Raw genomic sequence first — 19,222 nt, forward strand, 5'->3', positions numbered from 1 at the left:
GAGTAAGGGCAGGCTTATCTCTTTGGGTATTTATAGGGTTTCCTACAGCGACATGGTTTATAAATAACTTGGGCTCTCGGGGCAGATTTCAATAACAGAGAGAAAGGAAGTTCAGCCTTTCTCAGAGTTTAAATGCTGTTACTTGAGATGCCTTTTCTGTGATTAGAGAGCTTCAGCCGTAGTGTTTGCCTGCTGAGTTGTCCAGGCAACTTGTTCACAGAGCCACAAAAAGTCATTGGTTGGAAGAGACCTTCAAAATCATGTATTTCAACCTTTGACCCAGCATGGCAAGGTCACCACTAAACCCTGTCCCTAAGCACCAGGTCCACACTCCATTTAAACACCTCCAGGGACGGTGACTCCACTGCTGCCCTGGGCAGACAATTCCAATACCTGATAATCCTTCCAGTGAAGAAATATTTCCTAATATAATTTCCTCTAGTCCTGTTGTTTGCCACCGTGGAAAAGAGGCCATCCCCCTCCTTGCTCCAACCTCCTGTCAGGTACTTGTAGAGGGTAAGAAGATCTCCCCTCAGCCTTCTCTTCTCTAGACTGAAGAACCCCAGCTCCCTCAGCTGCTCTAGGTCCTTCATGAGCCTCATTGCTCTTCCTCTGAACATGCTCCAGCACTTCTATGTCCTTCTTACATTGAGGGACCCAGAACTGAACACAGTGTTCAAGGTGTGGCCTCACCAGTGGTGAATAGAGGGGGATCATCACCTCCTTGTTCCTGCTGGCCAAGATGTTTGTAATACAAACTAGGATGTTGTTAGCCTTCTCGGCCACCTGGGCACGCTGCTGACTCAAACCCTCTTTTAAAACTATGCTTAACTTTCAGGTCCTTTTCAGCACCCTGAGACAATCTTGCCCAAGGGGTAGTCTCATCTTTGCAATGTCTGCCAATAATGTGTTGGAATTTTCAGCCCTGCTGGCAGTGAGGTTAATGGCCTGACTGCACTGACTGAGCTGCATCCAGCCCCTGCCACATCTCCTGTATGGCTGCCAGAACAGCCTGCAGTTTAGGCAGGACTTAAAGTGCTGATGATTCTTGGGAGCTCTCAGCAATATTCTCCTACATGTTTGGAGCTTGGCTGGGCACTGGCTGGGGTTCACTAAAGAGGGTCAGTTCTTTGGGAATACTCTCTTCAATGCAAAGGACCCCACTGGCAAGGACAGAGACAACAGGCCACAGAGCCTGGGGGGAAATTCCCTTAGTGACTGCAGTGTCTAGTCAGGTAGAAACACATTAAGGAATCCAGAGATCCTGGGAAGCTCTGATATTACTGTCTGTGGGAGTCAGAGTTAGTTGGTTGTTCACCTAAAGAAATGTCAGAGCCTTCTGGAGACTACATTTATGGAATTTTTAGCCTTGCTGCTGTCTCTGGATGCTAGCAGTGTAGGTACTGAGGCTTTTAGGCAAACGCAGTGTCCTTGATCTGTAAGGAAAGCAAGAGATCCTGGGGTGATAGGCACTGTGCGCTCTTGTAGGATATTGTTACTGATACTACCTCTATGCTCAGGGTCTGCCTGAGCTTGGCTTCCTGCAGCTGACATTGCTGAGCCATGTCATGTCCTGGCATCAGCAGTCCATATCTGGGCACCTCTGCAGACATTGTCAGACAGTGAATGGATCAGAATAACCACTTGGGAAAGAGTGAACCAGATCACAGGGGATGGTCGTCTTGAGATCTTGGGGGCTATCAGCAGGACATATCTATGCTTCAGAAAGGATTCTAGAAGTGTCACTACCTATGCCAGATACTGGTGTTGATGATACATCATCATAATAATAACAGCTACCAGGCACACAGGAATACTGTGACAGGTTTCTGGGTCTCACTCAGTTGGGTGGATTGGGAGCATCACAGAACCGCAGAATATATCTGGTTGGAAGAGACCTCAAAGATCATCCAGTCCAACCTTCTAGCTAGTACTGAAGGGTCAACACTAAACCATGTCCCTAAGCTCCAGGTCCACAGGCTGCTTGAACACCTCCAGGGATAGTGATTCCACCACTGCCCTGGGCAGCCCATTCCACTGTGGAATTCTTTCAGTGAAGAAACTCTTCCTAATATCCAGCCTAAACCTCATCACACATCTTGTAACCATTTCCTCTAGTCCTGTCACTTGTCATCAAGGAGAAGAGGCTGGCCCCCTCCTTGCTCCAGCCTGCCTTCAGGTCCTGTAGGGAGCCCTGTAACAAAGGTTAAGTTACTTCTGCTGCTGATTGAGTTGCTGAAATTTAGCCCTTGTGAAGGCCCAGCAAGGAGTTTTCAGGATAATAAGGGTTTCCAGGCCTGGTGAAAGTCAGCATTGATTTCTGCTTCTGACTAATCTCCAGCTTCTCAAAATGCTTGCTCTTAGAACTGCTCAACACCACCTACATATGAGTTACTTATAAAACTGAGAGATTAGTTTCACTTAGGACCAAGTGCTACTCATGTGAATGTGCCAGTATGCTGATTCAGCCCAACACTACTGTGAACGTTCCCTTTGCCTAATTTTAAGCAGAGTTTCATACGGGATTTCTTGAATCACACTTAAAATATAGCTTAAAAAATAACAATATTGGAAGATGCAAACTTGAAAGCTGCTTGGGTTGCACCCTATAAGGTCAGTTCTGGAAAACAAAAAATCAGGCCCATGCATATTAAATAGCTTACAGATAAACTCATATCATTAAGAGATCCAGACATGGAAGCCTGCTTGGTTCTGGGACAACTTCCAAGGACAAATTAAGAGCTTTGTCTGTAAAAATTAAAAACATATTTCCTGATAGGCTGGCTAATACCACCCAGACATGGCATGCTGGAAAGGTGTTTTGCCTTCTTCATGGCTCAGAAATATGTCTTTTCTGAATGAAATGTTCCATCAAGTCCTGAGTCTTGAGCAGACTCTTGCTCTGGTCCCCAGGTTATTTCAGTTAATGCTCTCAGGCATCTCTGCTCTCTGCTGCAGTGTTGACACATCCCCACACACTGGAACCTGCTCACTTCAGGATGCTTATCTGCCTATGGCAGGAGTCCAGTCACACTGAGACCCTCTGCCAGATTTTCCATGAACTGTATGATGGGTCTTTCACTTTGTCCTAGATAAAGAACAAATTAGTATCTGTGGTAAGTAAAGGGAACTTGCTTATGCTTAGCTGTTTCCAGCTACTGGCCAAGAATGATAATTTTTGGCTGCAAAGAGTCCCAGCAGGGCTCCTCACCAGGGATGTTGAAGAAAGCAATGTGCCCCTGTGGTCAAAAAGGCCAATGATATCTTCAGGTGCATTAAGAAAAGTGTGACCAGCACATTGAGGAAGGTTCTCCTCCTCTACTCTGTCCTGGTGAGGCCACATCTGGAGTATGGTATTGAGTTCTGGGCTCCCCAGTTTAAGAGAGACAGGGAAATACCACAGAGAGTCCAAAGGAGGGCTATGAGGGTGATTAAGGGAATAGAACATCTCTCTTATGAGGAAAGGCTGAGAGACCTGGGGCTGTTTAGCCTGGAGAAGGGAAGGCTGAGAGGGGATCTGATCAGTGTTTATAAATACATTAAGGGTGGGTGGCAAGAAGGGGCCAGCCTCTTTTCAGTGGTGCCCTGTGACAGGGGGAGGGTGGATGGATACAAACTGGAACACAGGAAATTCCACCTCAACATGAGCAAAACTACTGTGAGGGTGACTGAACACTGCAACAAGCTGCTCGGAGAGGCTGTGAAGTCTCCTTCTCTGGAGACTTTCAAAACCCTTCTGGATGCATTCCTGTGTTGCCTGCTGTAGATGATCCTGATTTGCCAGGGAGGTTGGACACAATGATCTTGCAGTCCTTTCCAACCCCTATGATTCTGTGATTCTGTGAATGCTGACATTGCAGACAGAGCCCTCTGCTGTGCAGCAGCAGCAGCACTTGGCTAGGTGGTCTTTTGGCCAGTAGTGGGAAACTGAATTTTTAGAGCTTTGCTTTTCAGGCCAAGATAATTTTTTTGCACATAAGAAACTACGATAAAGTTCTGCCTTAGTGTCAAAGCTGTGAGCTGCTGACTGTCGCTTACACACGCACCAAACATGGATAGCCAGGGAGAGCTAAATGGTTAAATCCAAAATGTAGGGTAGTCACCAAGCAACTATTTCCCCTTCTGTATATAACACTGTGTTATCATTGTGCTGCCCAGAGATAGGCATGAATGACACAGTGAAGTGAGCCTGGGAAGCATTATCAGCTTCATGTCCCTTACCCCTGCAAGCTCAGCTATCGGTTTAGCACAATAACCACAAAGTGCAGGACACCAAGCTAGAAAAGCACTTTCTGAGTATCAAAAATCCAGCTGATCTCTTGACTGAACATTTTTCTTTATCTCTGAGTTCATGTCAGAAAGGTGAGGAATTGTGACCTGTCTGCATTATAGAATCATAGAATCAATAAGGCTGGAAGAGACCTCAAAGATCATCAAGTCCAACCTGTCACCCAACACCTCATGACCACTAAACCATGGCACCAAGTGCCAGATCCAGTTTCCTCTTGAACACCTCCAGGGATGGTGACTCAAGCACCTCCCTCAGCAGCACATTCCAACAGCTAACAACTCTCTCTGTGAAGAACTTTCTCCTCACCTCAAGACTAAACTTCCCCTGGCACAGCTTGAGACTGTGTCCTCTTGTTCTGGTGCTGGTCACCTAGGAGAAGAGACCAATTCCCTCCTGGCTACAACCACCCTTCAGGCAGTTACATCTGAAGAGGGCTAGCTGGGCAACATAACCTTTTCTAAAAATGACCTCCTCCCAAGACTGGATTCACACAGCAGGCAACCTTTGACAGTCACTGCCCTTCTTGTGAAGTGTAGCAGCTTGCTTTTGTACTGCCTCTTCTCCAAAATGATCCCTCTGGATTCGAGTGCATTCTCTTTAAGCTTAGTGTTAATCAAACATCTATGAAATCTCACTTTTCTTAACAATGCTTAGCTGCTTACTGTGCCCAGCTCTGGGCCCCTCAGTTTAAGAAGGACATTGAGACTCTTGAACCTGTCCAGAGAAGGGCAACAAGGCTGGTGAGAGGCCTTGAGCACAAGCCCTATGAGGAGAGGATGAGGGAGCTGGGGTTGTTTAGCCTGGAGAAGAGGAGGCTCAGGGGAGACCTTATTGCTCTCTACAACTATCTGAAGGGTGGTTGTAGCCAGGAGGGGGTTGGTCTTTTCTCCCAGGCAACCAGCACCAGAACAAGAGGTCACAGTCTCAAGCTGTGCCAGGGGAAGTTTAGGCTCAAGGTGAGGAGAAGGTTCTTCACTGAGAGCCATTGGAATGTGCTGCCCAGGGAGGTGGTGGAGTCACTGTCCCTGGAGGTGTTCAAGAGGGGATTGGATGTGGCACTTGGTGCCATGGTCTAGGAGTTATGAGGTCTTGGATGACAGGTTGGACTTAGGATCTTTGAGGTCTTTTCCAACCTTGTTGATTCTATGATTCTAATGCCTTTCCGTGAACCTTGAGAAAGTTACTGCCCAATACCTCCCTTTCCCCATCTGCCAAAAGGAGCCATGACTTTCATCTTTAAGTTCTTTCATCTCTGCAGCTGAGCAGCTCTGTGCTGTACACAGATATTTTCAACAGCATGCTTTTAAGAACAGGCTGTGGTCATTTGCCCAAGCTCTTGCTTATACACAAATAACAGCACTGAAAATACAGCAAGCATGACTTAGAAAATTGTATATGATGGGTGAAACAGAAGTCTTGCAGAAAACAACCTATGAAAAAAAGTATTTCTGACTAATCATAACATCCCTGATTCTGTGTACCACTCCATCCCTTACAACAGCTCTAAACATCCTTGATGTGTTTCTGTAGCTTCACTACCTAGCTAGGGACATGTCAAACTGTCCCATGACAATTACTGTAGTCATCTTTCATCTGAATTATGTGCCAGCAAGTCCCTAATGCACAAGCCAGAGTAATCTTAGAGGGGAGTCCTAAACTGAAGAAGAATTTGAAGACCTGCCATGAGCAATGGATGTTCAGTGTAAAGTAGAAAGAACTGAAGCATGAGCACTGAGGATGTAAACAGTGTCATGTAGGCAAATGAGCTGAGAGAGGCAAACTATATATCTCCAGATATGGGCTGAAATAATTTGGGTTGTTCAGCCTTGAAAACAGAGGGCTCTGGGAAGACCTTATAGCTGCATTTCAATATCTGAAGGGGACCTACAGAAAGGCTGGGGAAGGACTTTTTAGAAGGGCTTGCAGTGATAGGACAAGGGGCAATGATTTTAAACTGGAGCAGGGTAGATTTAAGTTGGATGTAAGGAGGAAGTTCTTCACCATGAGAGTAGTGAAACACTGGAACAGGTTCCCCAGAGATGTAGTGGAGGCCCCATCCTTGAAGACATTCAAGATCAGGCTTGATGCAGCCCTAGGAAGCCTTGCCCCTCACTGCAGGGGCAAGGTAGAACAAAGATGACCTTTGAGGACCCCTTCCAACCCAATGCAATCTGTGAATCTGTGAATCTCCACAGACTGCAGGGGTGGGTGTTAGACAACTGAGACTACTCATTTTTTAATGCTGATTCTCTGAGAAGAGCATGCAGGTGCAAGAATATGCCAATGCTTCCCTCTGAGCATTAGGAAACACTTCTTCACTGGAAGGAGTATGAAGCACTGGCACAGGTTGTCCAGAGAGGTTGTCACTGGAGATACTCAAAAGTCATCTTGGCATGATTTTGCGCAACTGGCTCTAGGTGGCCATGCCTTAGAAGGAGGGTGAATCAGGTGATCTCTGGAGGTCTCCTTCAACCTCAACCCTTCTGTGACTCGTTGAAGACAGAGCAAACCCTGGCAATATTTGTATCATCTACCAGCGAAGATCCTGTAACAACAAAGCCAGACAATTGTAGGCAGAACTTCCCTCCAGAAACTGAAAATGTGGTCACATGCTGAGAAAGAAAGTTGTAGTCAGGTGGGGGTCAGGCTCTTCTCCCAGGTAACTAGTAACAGAACAAGAGGGCATGGGATGAAGCTGAGCCAGGGGAGGTTTAGGTTAGATATTAGGAAACTCTTCCTCACAGAAAGGCTGATTAGGCACTGGAATGGGCTGCCCAGGGAGGTGGTGGACTCACCATCACTGGAAGTCTTTAAGAAAAGACTGGATGTGGCACTTGGTGGCATGGTTTAGCTGATGTCATGGTGTTAGTTCATAGGCTGGACTTGATAATCTCAGAGGTCTTTTCCAGCCTCAGTGATTCTGTGATTCTGTGAAAGGGCCTGTGCAGGAGTTGAGACTTGTGCTTATTCAGAGCCTGCAGCTCTGGAAACGGAAGAAACTCTTGCACTCTGTCATACTCTTGTTTCCCATAAGACATTTTGCCATCTTACAGCTCTTATAAATTTATGTTTCCCAATTCAGAAACTTTGTACAAGATGTCTTGAAAAGCTGTTTTTTCAACCCAAGATTTTTTTTATTTAAATTTTTGTCTAAATCAGTGCATCAAACATGTGACCCAATATCCTGCTGCTGAGGTTCCAATCATACATCAAACGTGTGACCCAATATCCTGCTGCTGAGGTTCCAATCATACATCAAACATGTGACCCAATATCCTGCTGCTGAGGTTCCAATCATACATCAAACATGTGACCAAATATCCTGCTGCTGAGGTTCCAATCATACATCAAACGTGTGACCCAATATCCTGCTGCTGAGGTTCCAATCATACATCAAACATGTGACCCAATATCCTGCTGCTGAGGTTCCAATCATACATCAAACATGTGACCCAATATCCTGCTGCTGAGGTTCCAATCATACATCAAACGTGTGACCCAATATCCTGCTGCTGAGGTTCCAATCATACATCAAACATGTGACCAAATATCCTGCTGCTGAGGTTCCAATCATACATCAAACATGTGACCCAATATCCTGCTGCTGAGGTTCCAATCATACATCAAACGTGTGACCCAATATCCTGCTGCTGAGGTTCCAATCATACATCAAACATGTGACCCAATATCCTGCTGCTGAGGTTCCAATCATACATCAAACATGTGACCCAATATCCTGCTGCTGAGGTTCCAATCATACATCAAACATGTGACCCAATATCCTGTTGCTGAGGTTCCAATCATACATCAAACATGTGACCCAATATCCTGCTGCTGAGGTTCCAATCATACATCAAACATGTGACCCAATATCCTGTTGCTGAGGTTCCAATCACACTTTGGTCCATGCAGAGGGGTTTACAGCTGGTCTCTGTAATTTTGTAGTGATGTTCAGCTAAAATTTCATGATTTGGGTGCAGGGTGATGCAGATGAGTAGTGCAGCTTCCTGCTCCAGAAAGCTGAGGACTCAGAACTGTTGTGCAGTACATGAGGTGGGCATGACAGCCTGGGTCGGGGTGGCAGATGGCAGTGGAAATCATGGTACTTCATTTGTGCTTCCAACCAGGACTTCCAAGTGGTTTAAAAAACTGCCCAGAGAGATTGTGTCCCCAGTTTTATTACCAAACTGGCAGTTTGAGTTAAATGAGTGCTTGCCACTGATAATACCCCCTACCAGGAGTTACTGCTCTTTCCTAGTCCTCTGAATTAAATTAGATAAGAAATCAGCTAAACTGGTCATTTAAGGCAGAATATATTCAATGAGGCAGCTCTAGGATCTGGATTAACAGGGGAGACCAGGCAAGCTGTCCCCCACACTGGTGACTATATTGTAACCACAATTTCTCAGTGATGATATGGCACAGGAGTATCTGACCACATACCTTTCCTTCAGGCACAATACTTCCTGACTGTCTTGAACACTGGAAATATTTTGTGATACATGTAACTGGAAGACTGGGTGGAGAGTTGAAGAGGTGTCAAAATTGACAACAGTCTTTTCAGACTCTTCCTCCTACATTTTGGCATAAAGCAAAGTCTAGAGCTTAAGAAAACTATTCTCAAGTAACCTCTAGAGATCGTTTTAGACGAGAACTGGAGCTGAACTTTTTATATTTGCACCTTTAATACCACACCCTGAATTCAATGCCATTTGTTTTTTTAGCATAATAAGCAAGTTTAGCTTTTCACTTGAGCTCAGAGATAGAGGTGGACACTGCTGGCACACCCCTTTGCAGAGATGAATCCTCATGCCCCGAAAAGACACTTGTTCCAACTGAAACCAGCTGCAAATACTTGCACTTATTTTGACTTCATTTTCCCCAGTTATCTAAAAAGATCACCCTGTCCTTGCTTAAACAAAGCATTTTAAAAATGCAGTTGTCATCCATTCCAGTCCTCCTGTAGCTGAACACTTTGTTGTTTTTGTAATAAATGGTGACATTAGTTCATATCATGTGATTAGAAAGGATTCATCGCCCATTAGAGCCCGTAATCGCAGCCTATAGTCTCATTTTAACATTTCTCACTGGCATATCCTACTTGACCCTGCTTACTGCAGCGCTTCTATTATGCTGTCTAAAAGGACAAGAGGACTGAACAGAAACAAAAATGCAGGGGTGACCATTGCTTTCACACTCACAGCTATGTGTTCGGCGCTGTTATAGCTCTAGATGAATAGAAGAAATCTGGAGTCTGGCCAACACCGCTTGATAGAAATCTCCATCTTCCCAAAAAAATGTCCTGATGTGTTTAAAATGAGCTGAACAACTAAACCAGTGAGCAGAAACACAGGGCACCACTCAAGACAACCTGAGTTAATATGGTATCAGCTTCATACTTTACGCACTATCCCTGTTTAGTGGTGGTTATTTTCTTTACTGGCGTACTACTGCTATATGAGGAGGATAAATATCAGAAGGTTGAAAGCTACTGATTGAGTCTTTTTGTCTAGGCTTGCAATAGGTAATGCAGCGGTGACATACTGCTTAGGAAGAAATCAAGCTACAATAAAGCAAAAGTGCACTTTCAGAGTTACACACAGCATGCTGATAACATGAGGAGAATAGTTTTCATGTCTCTATGGAGCGACACAATCAACCAAACCATGTATTTCTTGGTTTACAGAATCACAGAATCACCAAGGTTGGAAGAGACCTCAAAGATCATCAAGTCCAACCTGTCACCACAGACCTCATGACTAAACCATGGCACCAAGTGCCACGTCCAATCCCCTCTTGAGCACCTCCAGGGATGGTGACTCCACCACCTCCCTGAGCAGCACATTCCAATGATGAATGACTCTCTCAGTGAAGAACTTTCTCCTCACGTCAAGCCTAAACTTCCCCTGGTGCAGCTTGAGACTGTGACCTCTTGTTCTGGTGCTGGTTGCCTGGGAGAAAAGACCAACCCCCTCCTGGCTACAACCACCCTTCAGGTAGTTGTAGAGAGCAGTAAGGTCTCCCCTGAGCCTCCTCTTCTCCAGGCTAAACAACCCCAGCTCCCTCAGCCTCTCCTCATAGGGCTTGTGCTCGAAGTTTAGCTCTTTCTTTTTTCCTCTTTAAGAGGTCTGTGTATCAAACCAGTGTGAAAATAAAAGGTAGCAAGGCGCTGTCTAAAGCTGGGCAGAATAAGTTTGCTAGAGCTGAGCTGCTGGCAGGTTTGTGTCATAGGCTGTTAGGCTGGTGGAGGGGCAGGGAGGCTACTGGTCATGCTGGGGTTTTAAGGGACTGGAGGAGGGCAGACAGTCCTGCTGCTGGTGAGGGAAAGAGGGCTTCTCCAGCCCACAGTACCCTGGCATTCCACATGAGCTTCCAGACGGGAAAATGGTTAGGAAGCCCAAGCTCAAAAGAGAGCCCAGGCTGAAGTTTACCCTGAACATTTCTATTTCTCTAAACATTTCCATTTCTCTGCTACTTGCATTTAGTTATCATTATTCATCATTACTCAGTTAACTCCTAACCAATCTTAATGTTTCCACCCATCAGTTTTCTTCCCTGTTGCCCTCATCACTCGCTAATAAAAGTCTATCTAGAAGCCTGCATTGCCCTTTCTTATCTTGCTACAGTTCTCCCTTGTTTTTCTCCTTGTGGCCTGTCTGATGGGGTCATCTGCTGACAAAACTGAAGGGGCAATCAGTGTGAGTGCCAGGTGCCTGATGTCCACACTATCTCATTACAGGTTCTGCTGCCCACTTCTCCATGGCAAACCTGGTTGAAACAGAGCTGGCTCAGAGCACTGTGGGCACTGTCTTCCCGGTGCCTCAGGAATGGGGATTTTGTCTGGACTTACAAGGGCAGCAGGTCTGAATGAAAGCTGTTGGGTGGGTGCATGGTGTGGTTGGAGGGAGTAAATTTCCCTCCGTCCTTGTAACTTTGCTCCTGGACCCCAAGCATGGCCACCTGCACACTTCTGAGCTACATCTCTGACTGAGCCAATTTAACTCATCTTCTGAACCGAATCTTTTCCAGCTTTGCTGAAATCCAGGTGCTCAAGGATGGCTGGTGCCCACTCAGTGCCAGGTCTCCTTCCTGCAGAGAAATATCCCAACAAATCTGAATCACACCACCTCAGTTTCTTAACACCAACACCACCACCCCCAACTCCACAGTGCTTGCTGCTCCTCTCTGAACTGCTCACATTTTCTTCTGGGATGAAGAAACAAAGTCTCTCCCACTGGCCTGCTATTTATGCTTGGCAAAACCACACTGTACTCAGGCTTTCCCCAAATCTCTCATAGCCCTCCAAAAAACAGAGAACACAGGAAAAACAGGAGACATCCCACAGTCCAGAAGTGTTTTACATCTCTCCTGGGGGGAACTTTGTTCAGGTTTTCAGAATTAATCAAAATCTCACTTGCTCATTCTGTAGAGACTGATCAGCTTGGCTGGGACCTTTTTCACATTGTTTAACATATTATTCATTTTGACTTCTCGGGCTCAGGTTTCAGAGCTGCCCTATAAATATATATATAGAGAGGGTCCTCTCTATTCCTCCAATGTGACTGATGATATCCTGCCTTTCCATAGCTGTCACGGTCCTATTATAGCTCTGCTCTCCTCCTACCTGGACTCAGCATCATGGGCATCAGTCAGCCATTGTTCCTTTTTGCTTGTACTTACACTGCAGTGCTCTAACACATGAATAGGGCCCAGTGTGAGAATCAATGTGAACATCCCTACAGCTGTCAGATGTTTCCTCCCCACAAGAAAGGAATCCTTTCTAATCTCCTGCCCACCAAAACCATATCCTTTTGCCAGCTACCACTTTTCTTCCAGAATCTGTCCCCCAGAGGTATTATTTTACCACTGAATCAGCATTTATTAAGCAAAACTATAGCTAAATGATCATTTCAAGCAGTATTCAAGCACATATATGGTGGCATTTATTGCCATATCCAGCCTCCTCATACCCTGTAGCACCCAGGCAAGGAAGGGAAATTTAACTACTTTGATTTTCCAGGATTTTTGTTTGTATGTTTGCTTGTTTGTTTCCCTCCCCCCCCACAAGATATACAGAAAAGCCATTGTGCAGCCAGCTCAGGACACTCACATTCACGTGCACTATGAAAACAACCAGATGTGACACAGCTGTTACCACAGAAATAGTCTTCTAACACTCCTCCATGACAGCTTCTTGATTTTGACAGGTAAGGGTATTACATGTTTACATCTATTACATCTAGAAAAGTAAGTACATGAGATGAAAGAAATGAAGACTCTGGGACCTCAGCCATTTAAATATGTTTGGGATGGAATTCAACTTGTTCAGGTAGATGAGAGTAAATCTGGACTTCTTTAGAGTTTATGGTGAGAGACAGGCACTCCAGCAGTATGAGCCATCTCATATGCTTCAAGTACCTGCACAGGATTTACAGAGCAGAGAGCCATGCCCCAGAACTGCCTGCTCACTTGAACTGAACTTGGAGGGGGGTGAGGGAGTGAGCTACTGTGAGGGATACTCCAGCATTATGAGAGGGGACTTCCCTCCTCACAGCCCTTAATCACAGCCCTAACAGTGTAGCTACTGACAGTGCCAGTGATTTAAAACCCTGAGTGATAACTCAGCCTCTCTCACTCCAAAAGCCACCACAGTGCTGTGTCCTGGTCTGAAAAAAACACAATGAATGGTTCTATTTTGTTATCTTCAAGTCACTTAGGGGATCCATTACCCAAGTATCCACCACCTTAGACACAATTATTTATTTTTAAGAACATGTTTTGCTTGTTAAAAGTGCTGTGTAACTAATGTACCTCATTTCACTGAGATGTGAAACTCTGAGGCCTGCACTGCTCTCGTCCCTGAGCTTCCCCACAGTTCACAAGAATGTGGCTACGCCAGGCTTTCATTGTAGGCGAGGCAGCGATGGGCTGCCGGCTTTGTGCGGCTGCATGAGCCCGCGGGGCTGGCCCAGACACCGTGCACAATGGCAGAAAAAGGCTCTCCTCTTGCCAGCAGCACCCAATTTGTCAGGAGAAGAAAAGAAGGGGAAAAAAAAAAAAAGGAAAAATGAAAGAAAGAGATTTCAAACCATTTGCCTCATGTTGCAGCAGTATGGATTTTAGTAGATAGCTCCAATGCACCATTTTAAAATGCAATTAATACACTATTAATTTAGGTGCTGCATCACATTGTAATTAAGGGCATTATTTTGATTGCCTAAATGCTTACTTTAAAATAAATGCTGAGGGAGTTGGGGTTGCTTAGCCTGGAGAAAAGGAGCCTCAGGGGAGACCTTATTTTCTCTACAACTACCTGAAGGGAGGTTGTAGCCAGGTGAGGGTTGGTCTTTTCTCCCAGGCAACCAGCACCAGAACAAGAGGACACAGACTCAAGCTGCACCAGGGGAGGTTTAGGCTGGATGTTAGGAAGAAGTTCTTCACAGAAAGAGTGACTGGCCATTGGAATGTGCTGCCCAGGGAGGTGGTGGAGTCACCATCACTGGAGGTGTTTAGGAAGAAACTGGATGGGGTGCTTGGTGCCATGGTTTAGCTGATTAGTGTTGGATGATAGCTTGGACTCGATGATCTCAAAGGTCTTTTCCAACCTGGTTCTGTTCTATTCTACCTCGGTTTGCAGAGCCAGTAAAGGTGTTTCAAAGGCTTTGAATGCCCATTTCCCCTGGAAGTTATGAATCACACAAAAATAGGCTGCAGCAGAGCTTCCAGACCTACATTCAAATAAACCAGGCCTGCCAGGAACACCATGGCCAGAGGAGCTGCCAGGATTTTGTTGGAGATGTAAAGACCAGGATAAGTGTACTCAGGCATAGCTGGTGGATGTGGCTACCTACTGCAGGGCATAGAAAAAAAAACCTTTCACAAAAAACCTTTGCTTTTATTATTTTCTCTATTAACATTAGGATACAACTCTTGCTGTATACCAAGACACAAGAAAATCACTGCAGGTTCTGGTTGTCATACCTGCAGGCCATGCCATAAAACATCAAAAACCCTGCCAGGGCCAGTATGCTCCAGGTCTGCAAGGTTAAGGCAGACCACCTTCTGCAGTTGACATATAGAAGAGCTTTATGCCCAACCTGAATGATCCACGAACATCTGGGGCATCTTGACATGAAGCTGGGCTAATGCTCACATGTATCCCTAAGGATTCTGGAAGATCTCACACCACTCACCTTCTCAGCCCCATGATTCCCACTACAAGCCCTGCAAGATCTGAGGTAAGCCTCCTGGTGGTTGCTTCCACTACAGGAACTTTGTGAGTAGGGTACAGCCATCAGTGTGTGGCTCCAGGGTGGAGCTGTCACTGCTTCACCTCTTCTAGGAGCCCGTTTCAAACCCTGTGTGTTCACCAAGACCTGAATGTGCAAAGCCTGTCCAGACGCAGGATATCTCAGTGGCCGTCTTACTCTTCTGGCTCAAGGCAAGACCTGCTTCTTGCAAATAAATTAACAACAGGAAGAGGCAAGTTCTGCATAGGCTGGAACGTGTCTTTTCCCCCGAGTTAATTTCTTCGTGTGCTGTCAGCTGCACCAAGGAGGTCTACAGTGGACAGTACACTGGAAGAAGCTCATGCAATTTAGCACTGCCTCCCTGCACTTCCTAAGTAAGCTGTGGACACCACCCATACCCCACAGGCATAGAGAGACAGTAACATTTTGATCTGGGATGCAATGAAGAACTGAAGATTTGGACTGATCCCATGAGACATTGCTGGATCCAAGGGTGGTGGTATCTTATTAACTTACTCTTTCTCTGCCACTATCCTTTCCTCTTGCTGCTCACTTACCTTTCCTCTTCTTGATGGACATAACCTAGCTGTGCCTTAAAGCAGCTGGCAAGAAAAGAACTCCTGTGTCAAAACACCTTCATCTGCATAGCTTATTGTTGTTAGGAAAAAAAATTATACATTGTTTCATATTGTTCAACCAAGTCTGTGTTGTGACTTTATTGTTTGTGCAGGACCAGCCTCTTCCAGGGGGATCATAACAATTCACCTCCCTTATCCACTGAGTGGGATGAGACACCACTTGTGAGTAGGGATCTTTTCCAGTAGGACATAGGAATTGCTCCATTAGTGAGAAGGAAATAATGACAGAAGCAGCCAAACACAAGAGTAGGTGGAGAGACATTTCCCAGGACAGGCATCTCCAACACTGACAGCTGCACATTGTCTCAGCTCCCAGCCTCCTCCACCAGGCCAAATGCAGGTCTCATTGGTGCACCTCTAGTCCATGACGGCAGTGAGGATGCCAGTGGCCCAGTGGCATCAAGAAATCTTTTTCCTCCTGACTCATGCTTTAGAAGACAAAAGCAACATGAGATAGCTGCCCCTTGACTAAGGAACCTCATTCCTCATGCTGGAAACTGCTGTGCCTTTGGAAAGGCACAGCACAAACCACTTCATAGATGGTCTTATTTCTCTGCAGCCCTTTGGCTCATGTGTTTCTCTCTGCACTGCAAAATTCCGTCTCAGGGTGCTGCTGCAGGAGAAGGAGGAGCTGGGATACTTGCTACCAACAACAACCAAAAAACCCCCAAACCCACAAAACAACCAGAAGGGGCTCACTTTCTTAAACAGCAACAACAACAATCTATTGTTTCTGTGAACGCTCTCCTGGTGCAAAAAAACATCCACTCTTACCCAGATTTAGCACTGTTCCATCAAGAGACTGCATCCCAGTGGGTTTCTGCAGAGTAACAAAACACACAGGCATTGCTCTGATTTTGTTAGTTTTGCATTCCTTTGCTTGACAGCTTATGGAAACATCCCTTGTTATTCACTTCTTCCCTACTGAGCTTAACGCTCCAAACCCCTTAGTCTTCCAGAAAATCTCTTTCACACCTTTCTACGGATCAGAGCCTAGCAATAATTGCAGCACAAAGGCTGGTCCCTTGTTAAACTGCCTGCAGATGTACCATGGAACTTCATGGGATTTGCTGTTATTCTGGCAATGCACTGCAACTTCACACACTGTGGTTCTGGGGATTTAGTTAATGTGAGGAGTTACTTGCTGCTTTGAACCTCCTCCTCCCTCCCTTTGTGGGATTCTCCAGGGAGAACTGGAGGAGAAATCACATTATTTCATGAGGAGACACCAATGACAGATAAGAATGTCTTCCCTTGCAGGTGAGCACACTTTTTTTAAACATAGGACATGACCTCTGGGGATGAGGTGGGATTTTATCTCAAGAAATACATTTTGCCTGAAGGTCAGCAGAGATGACTGCTTCAGTGTGATGCGATCATTGCTCTGGATGAACTGTCACACATTATTTAAATACACAGTGCAATCTACAGATGCTTTGAACTGTACCACACATTGTATAAATACACAATCTATAGATTCTTTGAAGTGTACCACCTCAAGTACCCTGGCTATAGGTGCAGCCTGAGATACAAGAACAAGCCAGTACAACTGTGAAAGATGCCTGGGCTCTTAACCACCAATCAACCCGAACTGAATGAACACACTGGTAGAGAATTACTTCCTTTTCAGTTCCTCCAGCTGACACTAAGCTCATCAAAGACTGCTCTTCCTCCTGTTCTCCTTCATACTTTGTCTCTCTTTTTTTTAAACATCACCTTTAGTCCCCATAAGGTCACTGATGCATCCAGAACTCAGAGGATAAAAGCTGGAAAGAAAAAGCTTTATTTCTTTAGTTAATGGAAATCAGACTAAATCTTTTGATATTTCTTCTTTTGATTACCACCACAGAATATTACCTACTAGGGTGTCATGCCTGGGGCCAGAGAAACAACAAATAGTAAATGGCTTTAGATGTAATGAGAAGGGGAGAGTTCTGGGATTTTTCTTCTAGAGGTTCTGAGGATGATGATTTTGCCATGACAGCAGGCCCCTTCTTTTTCCTTAGTGACACAGCTTTACCCTGAGAAGCTTCCTCTTGACTTTCAAGTATTGAAGAAAAAGAAAGACTATAAATGCAAATAGTACACTTATGTTTCCTTGGATAATGCATGTTGAAAGCAGAAATCACCTTCATTTCTAGAGGAAGCACACTGATAACTCAGCACACATGTTAAGAAATAAAATAGCATTTTGTATGTTAAACCAGAAAGGCATTTTTTAGTGGTTTGGCACAAATAAAATGCTGCCAGTTTGAATCACACAAATGACAAGGACATTCTTCTTGGTTCTCCAGAAAGGACACAGAGGTTTCAGTTTCATGAATCAGAATTTTAGTGTGAAAATAAAACAGGGGACTTACAAGTATCTAGGCACAATGTATGACACAACCTACTAATGCTTTCAACAGTCTCTTGCATGGCTGTGAACCAGGCTCAATTATTTAAATACATATATAAATAAAGGAAAAAGATGCTAATAAATACTAATAAACATAACTGGCCTTGTACTGGGCAGAGGACCTAGCTTTGATGAGGAGTTCTGAGAGAACTGCCTGCTTGTGTTTGGGAACAACCAGCAGCTAAAGTATGTTGTTGTTTTGTTTTCTTTAAGTGTACAAACTCAAACTCAGGAATCACCCACAGCTCAAAGGAGGAGCTGCTTTAATGCTATGCTTTGTTCTTCCCAGACTTCTCACATCCAGACTCCTTTCCAAATCTTTCACCTCCTGCACAGCAGTAAGCATCAGAGGAACCCACGTTTTCAGTACCTGCCCTTCTGTCAAACTCTCCACTATTTTGGATTCAGCCAGGTAAACCCAGTACACTATAAACTTGGGGAACAACTCGGAGAAGCTTTCAGCACTTATGTCAGCAAGGAAAATAGCAGCTTTGCTGATGCCTTGACATTGCCCTGTGCATCAGTGCAGGGTAGCAGCCAGAAATGGCCCTAAGTACCACTTCTCTGAGCAACACTGCATCACAGAGAACACAAACCTCAGATCGTGTCTTACTCATACTTACATCCCTGGAGTTTGAAACATTACTTGAATGAGAAATCTAAGTAGAGCTTGAGCTTCTTATTTGGGTTTTTTTTTGTGAACATCTGCAGAAGCTGTTTTGCTCACAAGTATTTCCAGGACTACCACTAGCATTCATCTGCCTGGGCAAGACCATGCTTCATGAGGGGAGCGAGAGTCTGGGCAGCTTTACCCAGCTATAACAAGCAAGAGGGCTGTCCTATGGCTCCCTGCCACATCCTCCTGCCAGTTAACAGAGGAAATGACCCACAGTGTCCTTGAAGGATTCTTTCAAGGTGTCAGCTATCTTCAGATTTTGTCCTTTCATTTTACAAAACAAACACACACTCATTGTGCAAAAATGGTTGATTAAACAAGGTTGAAGTGCTGTGATGCCTCACACCACAGTATTTGAGACACAAGACAGTGATTTAACTGCATCTTTCCCAAACTCCCTAATGATACACTTGCAAATATGCTGTGACTGCTGCATCATTTGCTTCGGTCCATAATGACAATTACTTCTTGGGTGAAGAAATAAACATATTTCCCAGAGATATGTATTTGGAAATACCAACATACTGATACCTTGAAAATGCAACTAGCCAGACTAAGCCCTTTCAAATACATACCTCATTTCCGCATCCAGTGGCAGCATACAGAATTATGCTGGGTGAAATCCTTCAAGCCAGGTTATGCAGGAAATTGGAACAGGTGACAGAAGCTCAGAAGGGATGATCAGAGAGTATGAATTAAACCTGTGCTCCTAAACCTTGTTAGTTTTTCAAAACAGATGCAATCACTCTTTTCTGTCCCTCGTACTCATTCCCCCTGCCCAACAATACCAGCTTCTTCAGTCACTATCACATCTCTCTCTCCCCCCTCTGGAGCTCATTTACCACACTAGTGTCTCATTCAAATCCCCTCTGGTATTTTGTCAGTCCTGGGAGATCTGGGGAGAGAAGAGTTATATAAAGGTAACATTAAGTTGCAATTATGCCTTATTGAGGGATAAGGAAGACATGA

This window comes from Dryobates pubescens, chromosome 10 (genome assembly GCF_014839835.1).
Source record: "Dryobates pubescens isolate bDryPub1 chromosome 10, bDryPub1.pri, whole genome shotgun sequence".
NCBI lineage: Eukaryota > Metazoa > Chordata > Aves > Piciformes > Picidae > Dryobates > Dryobates pubescens.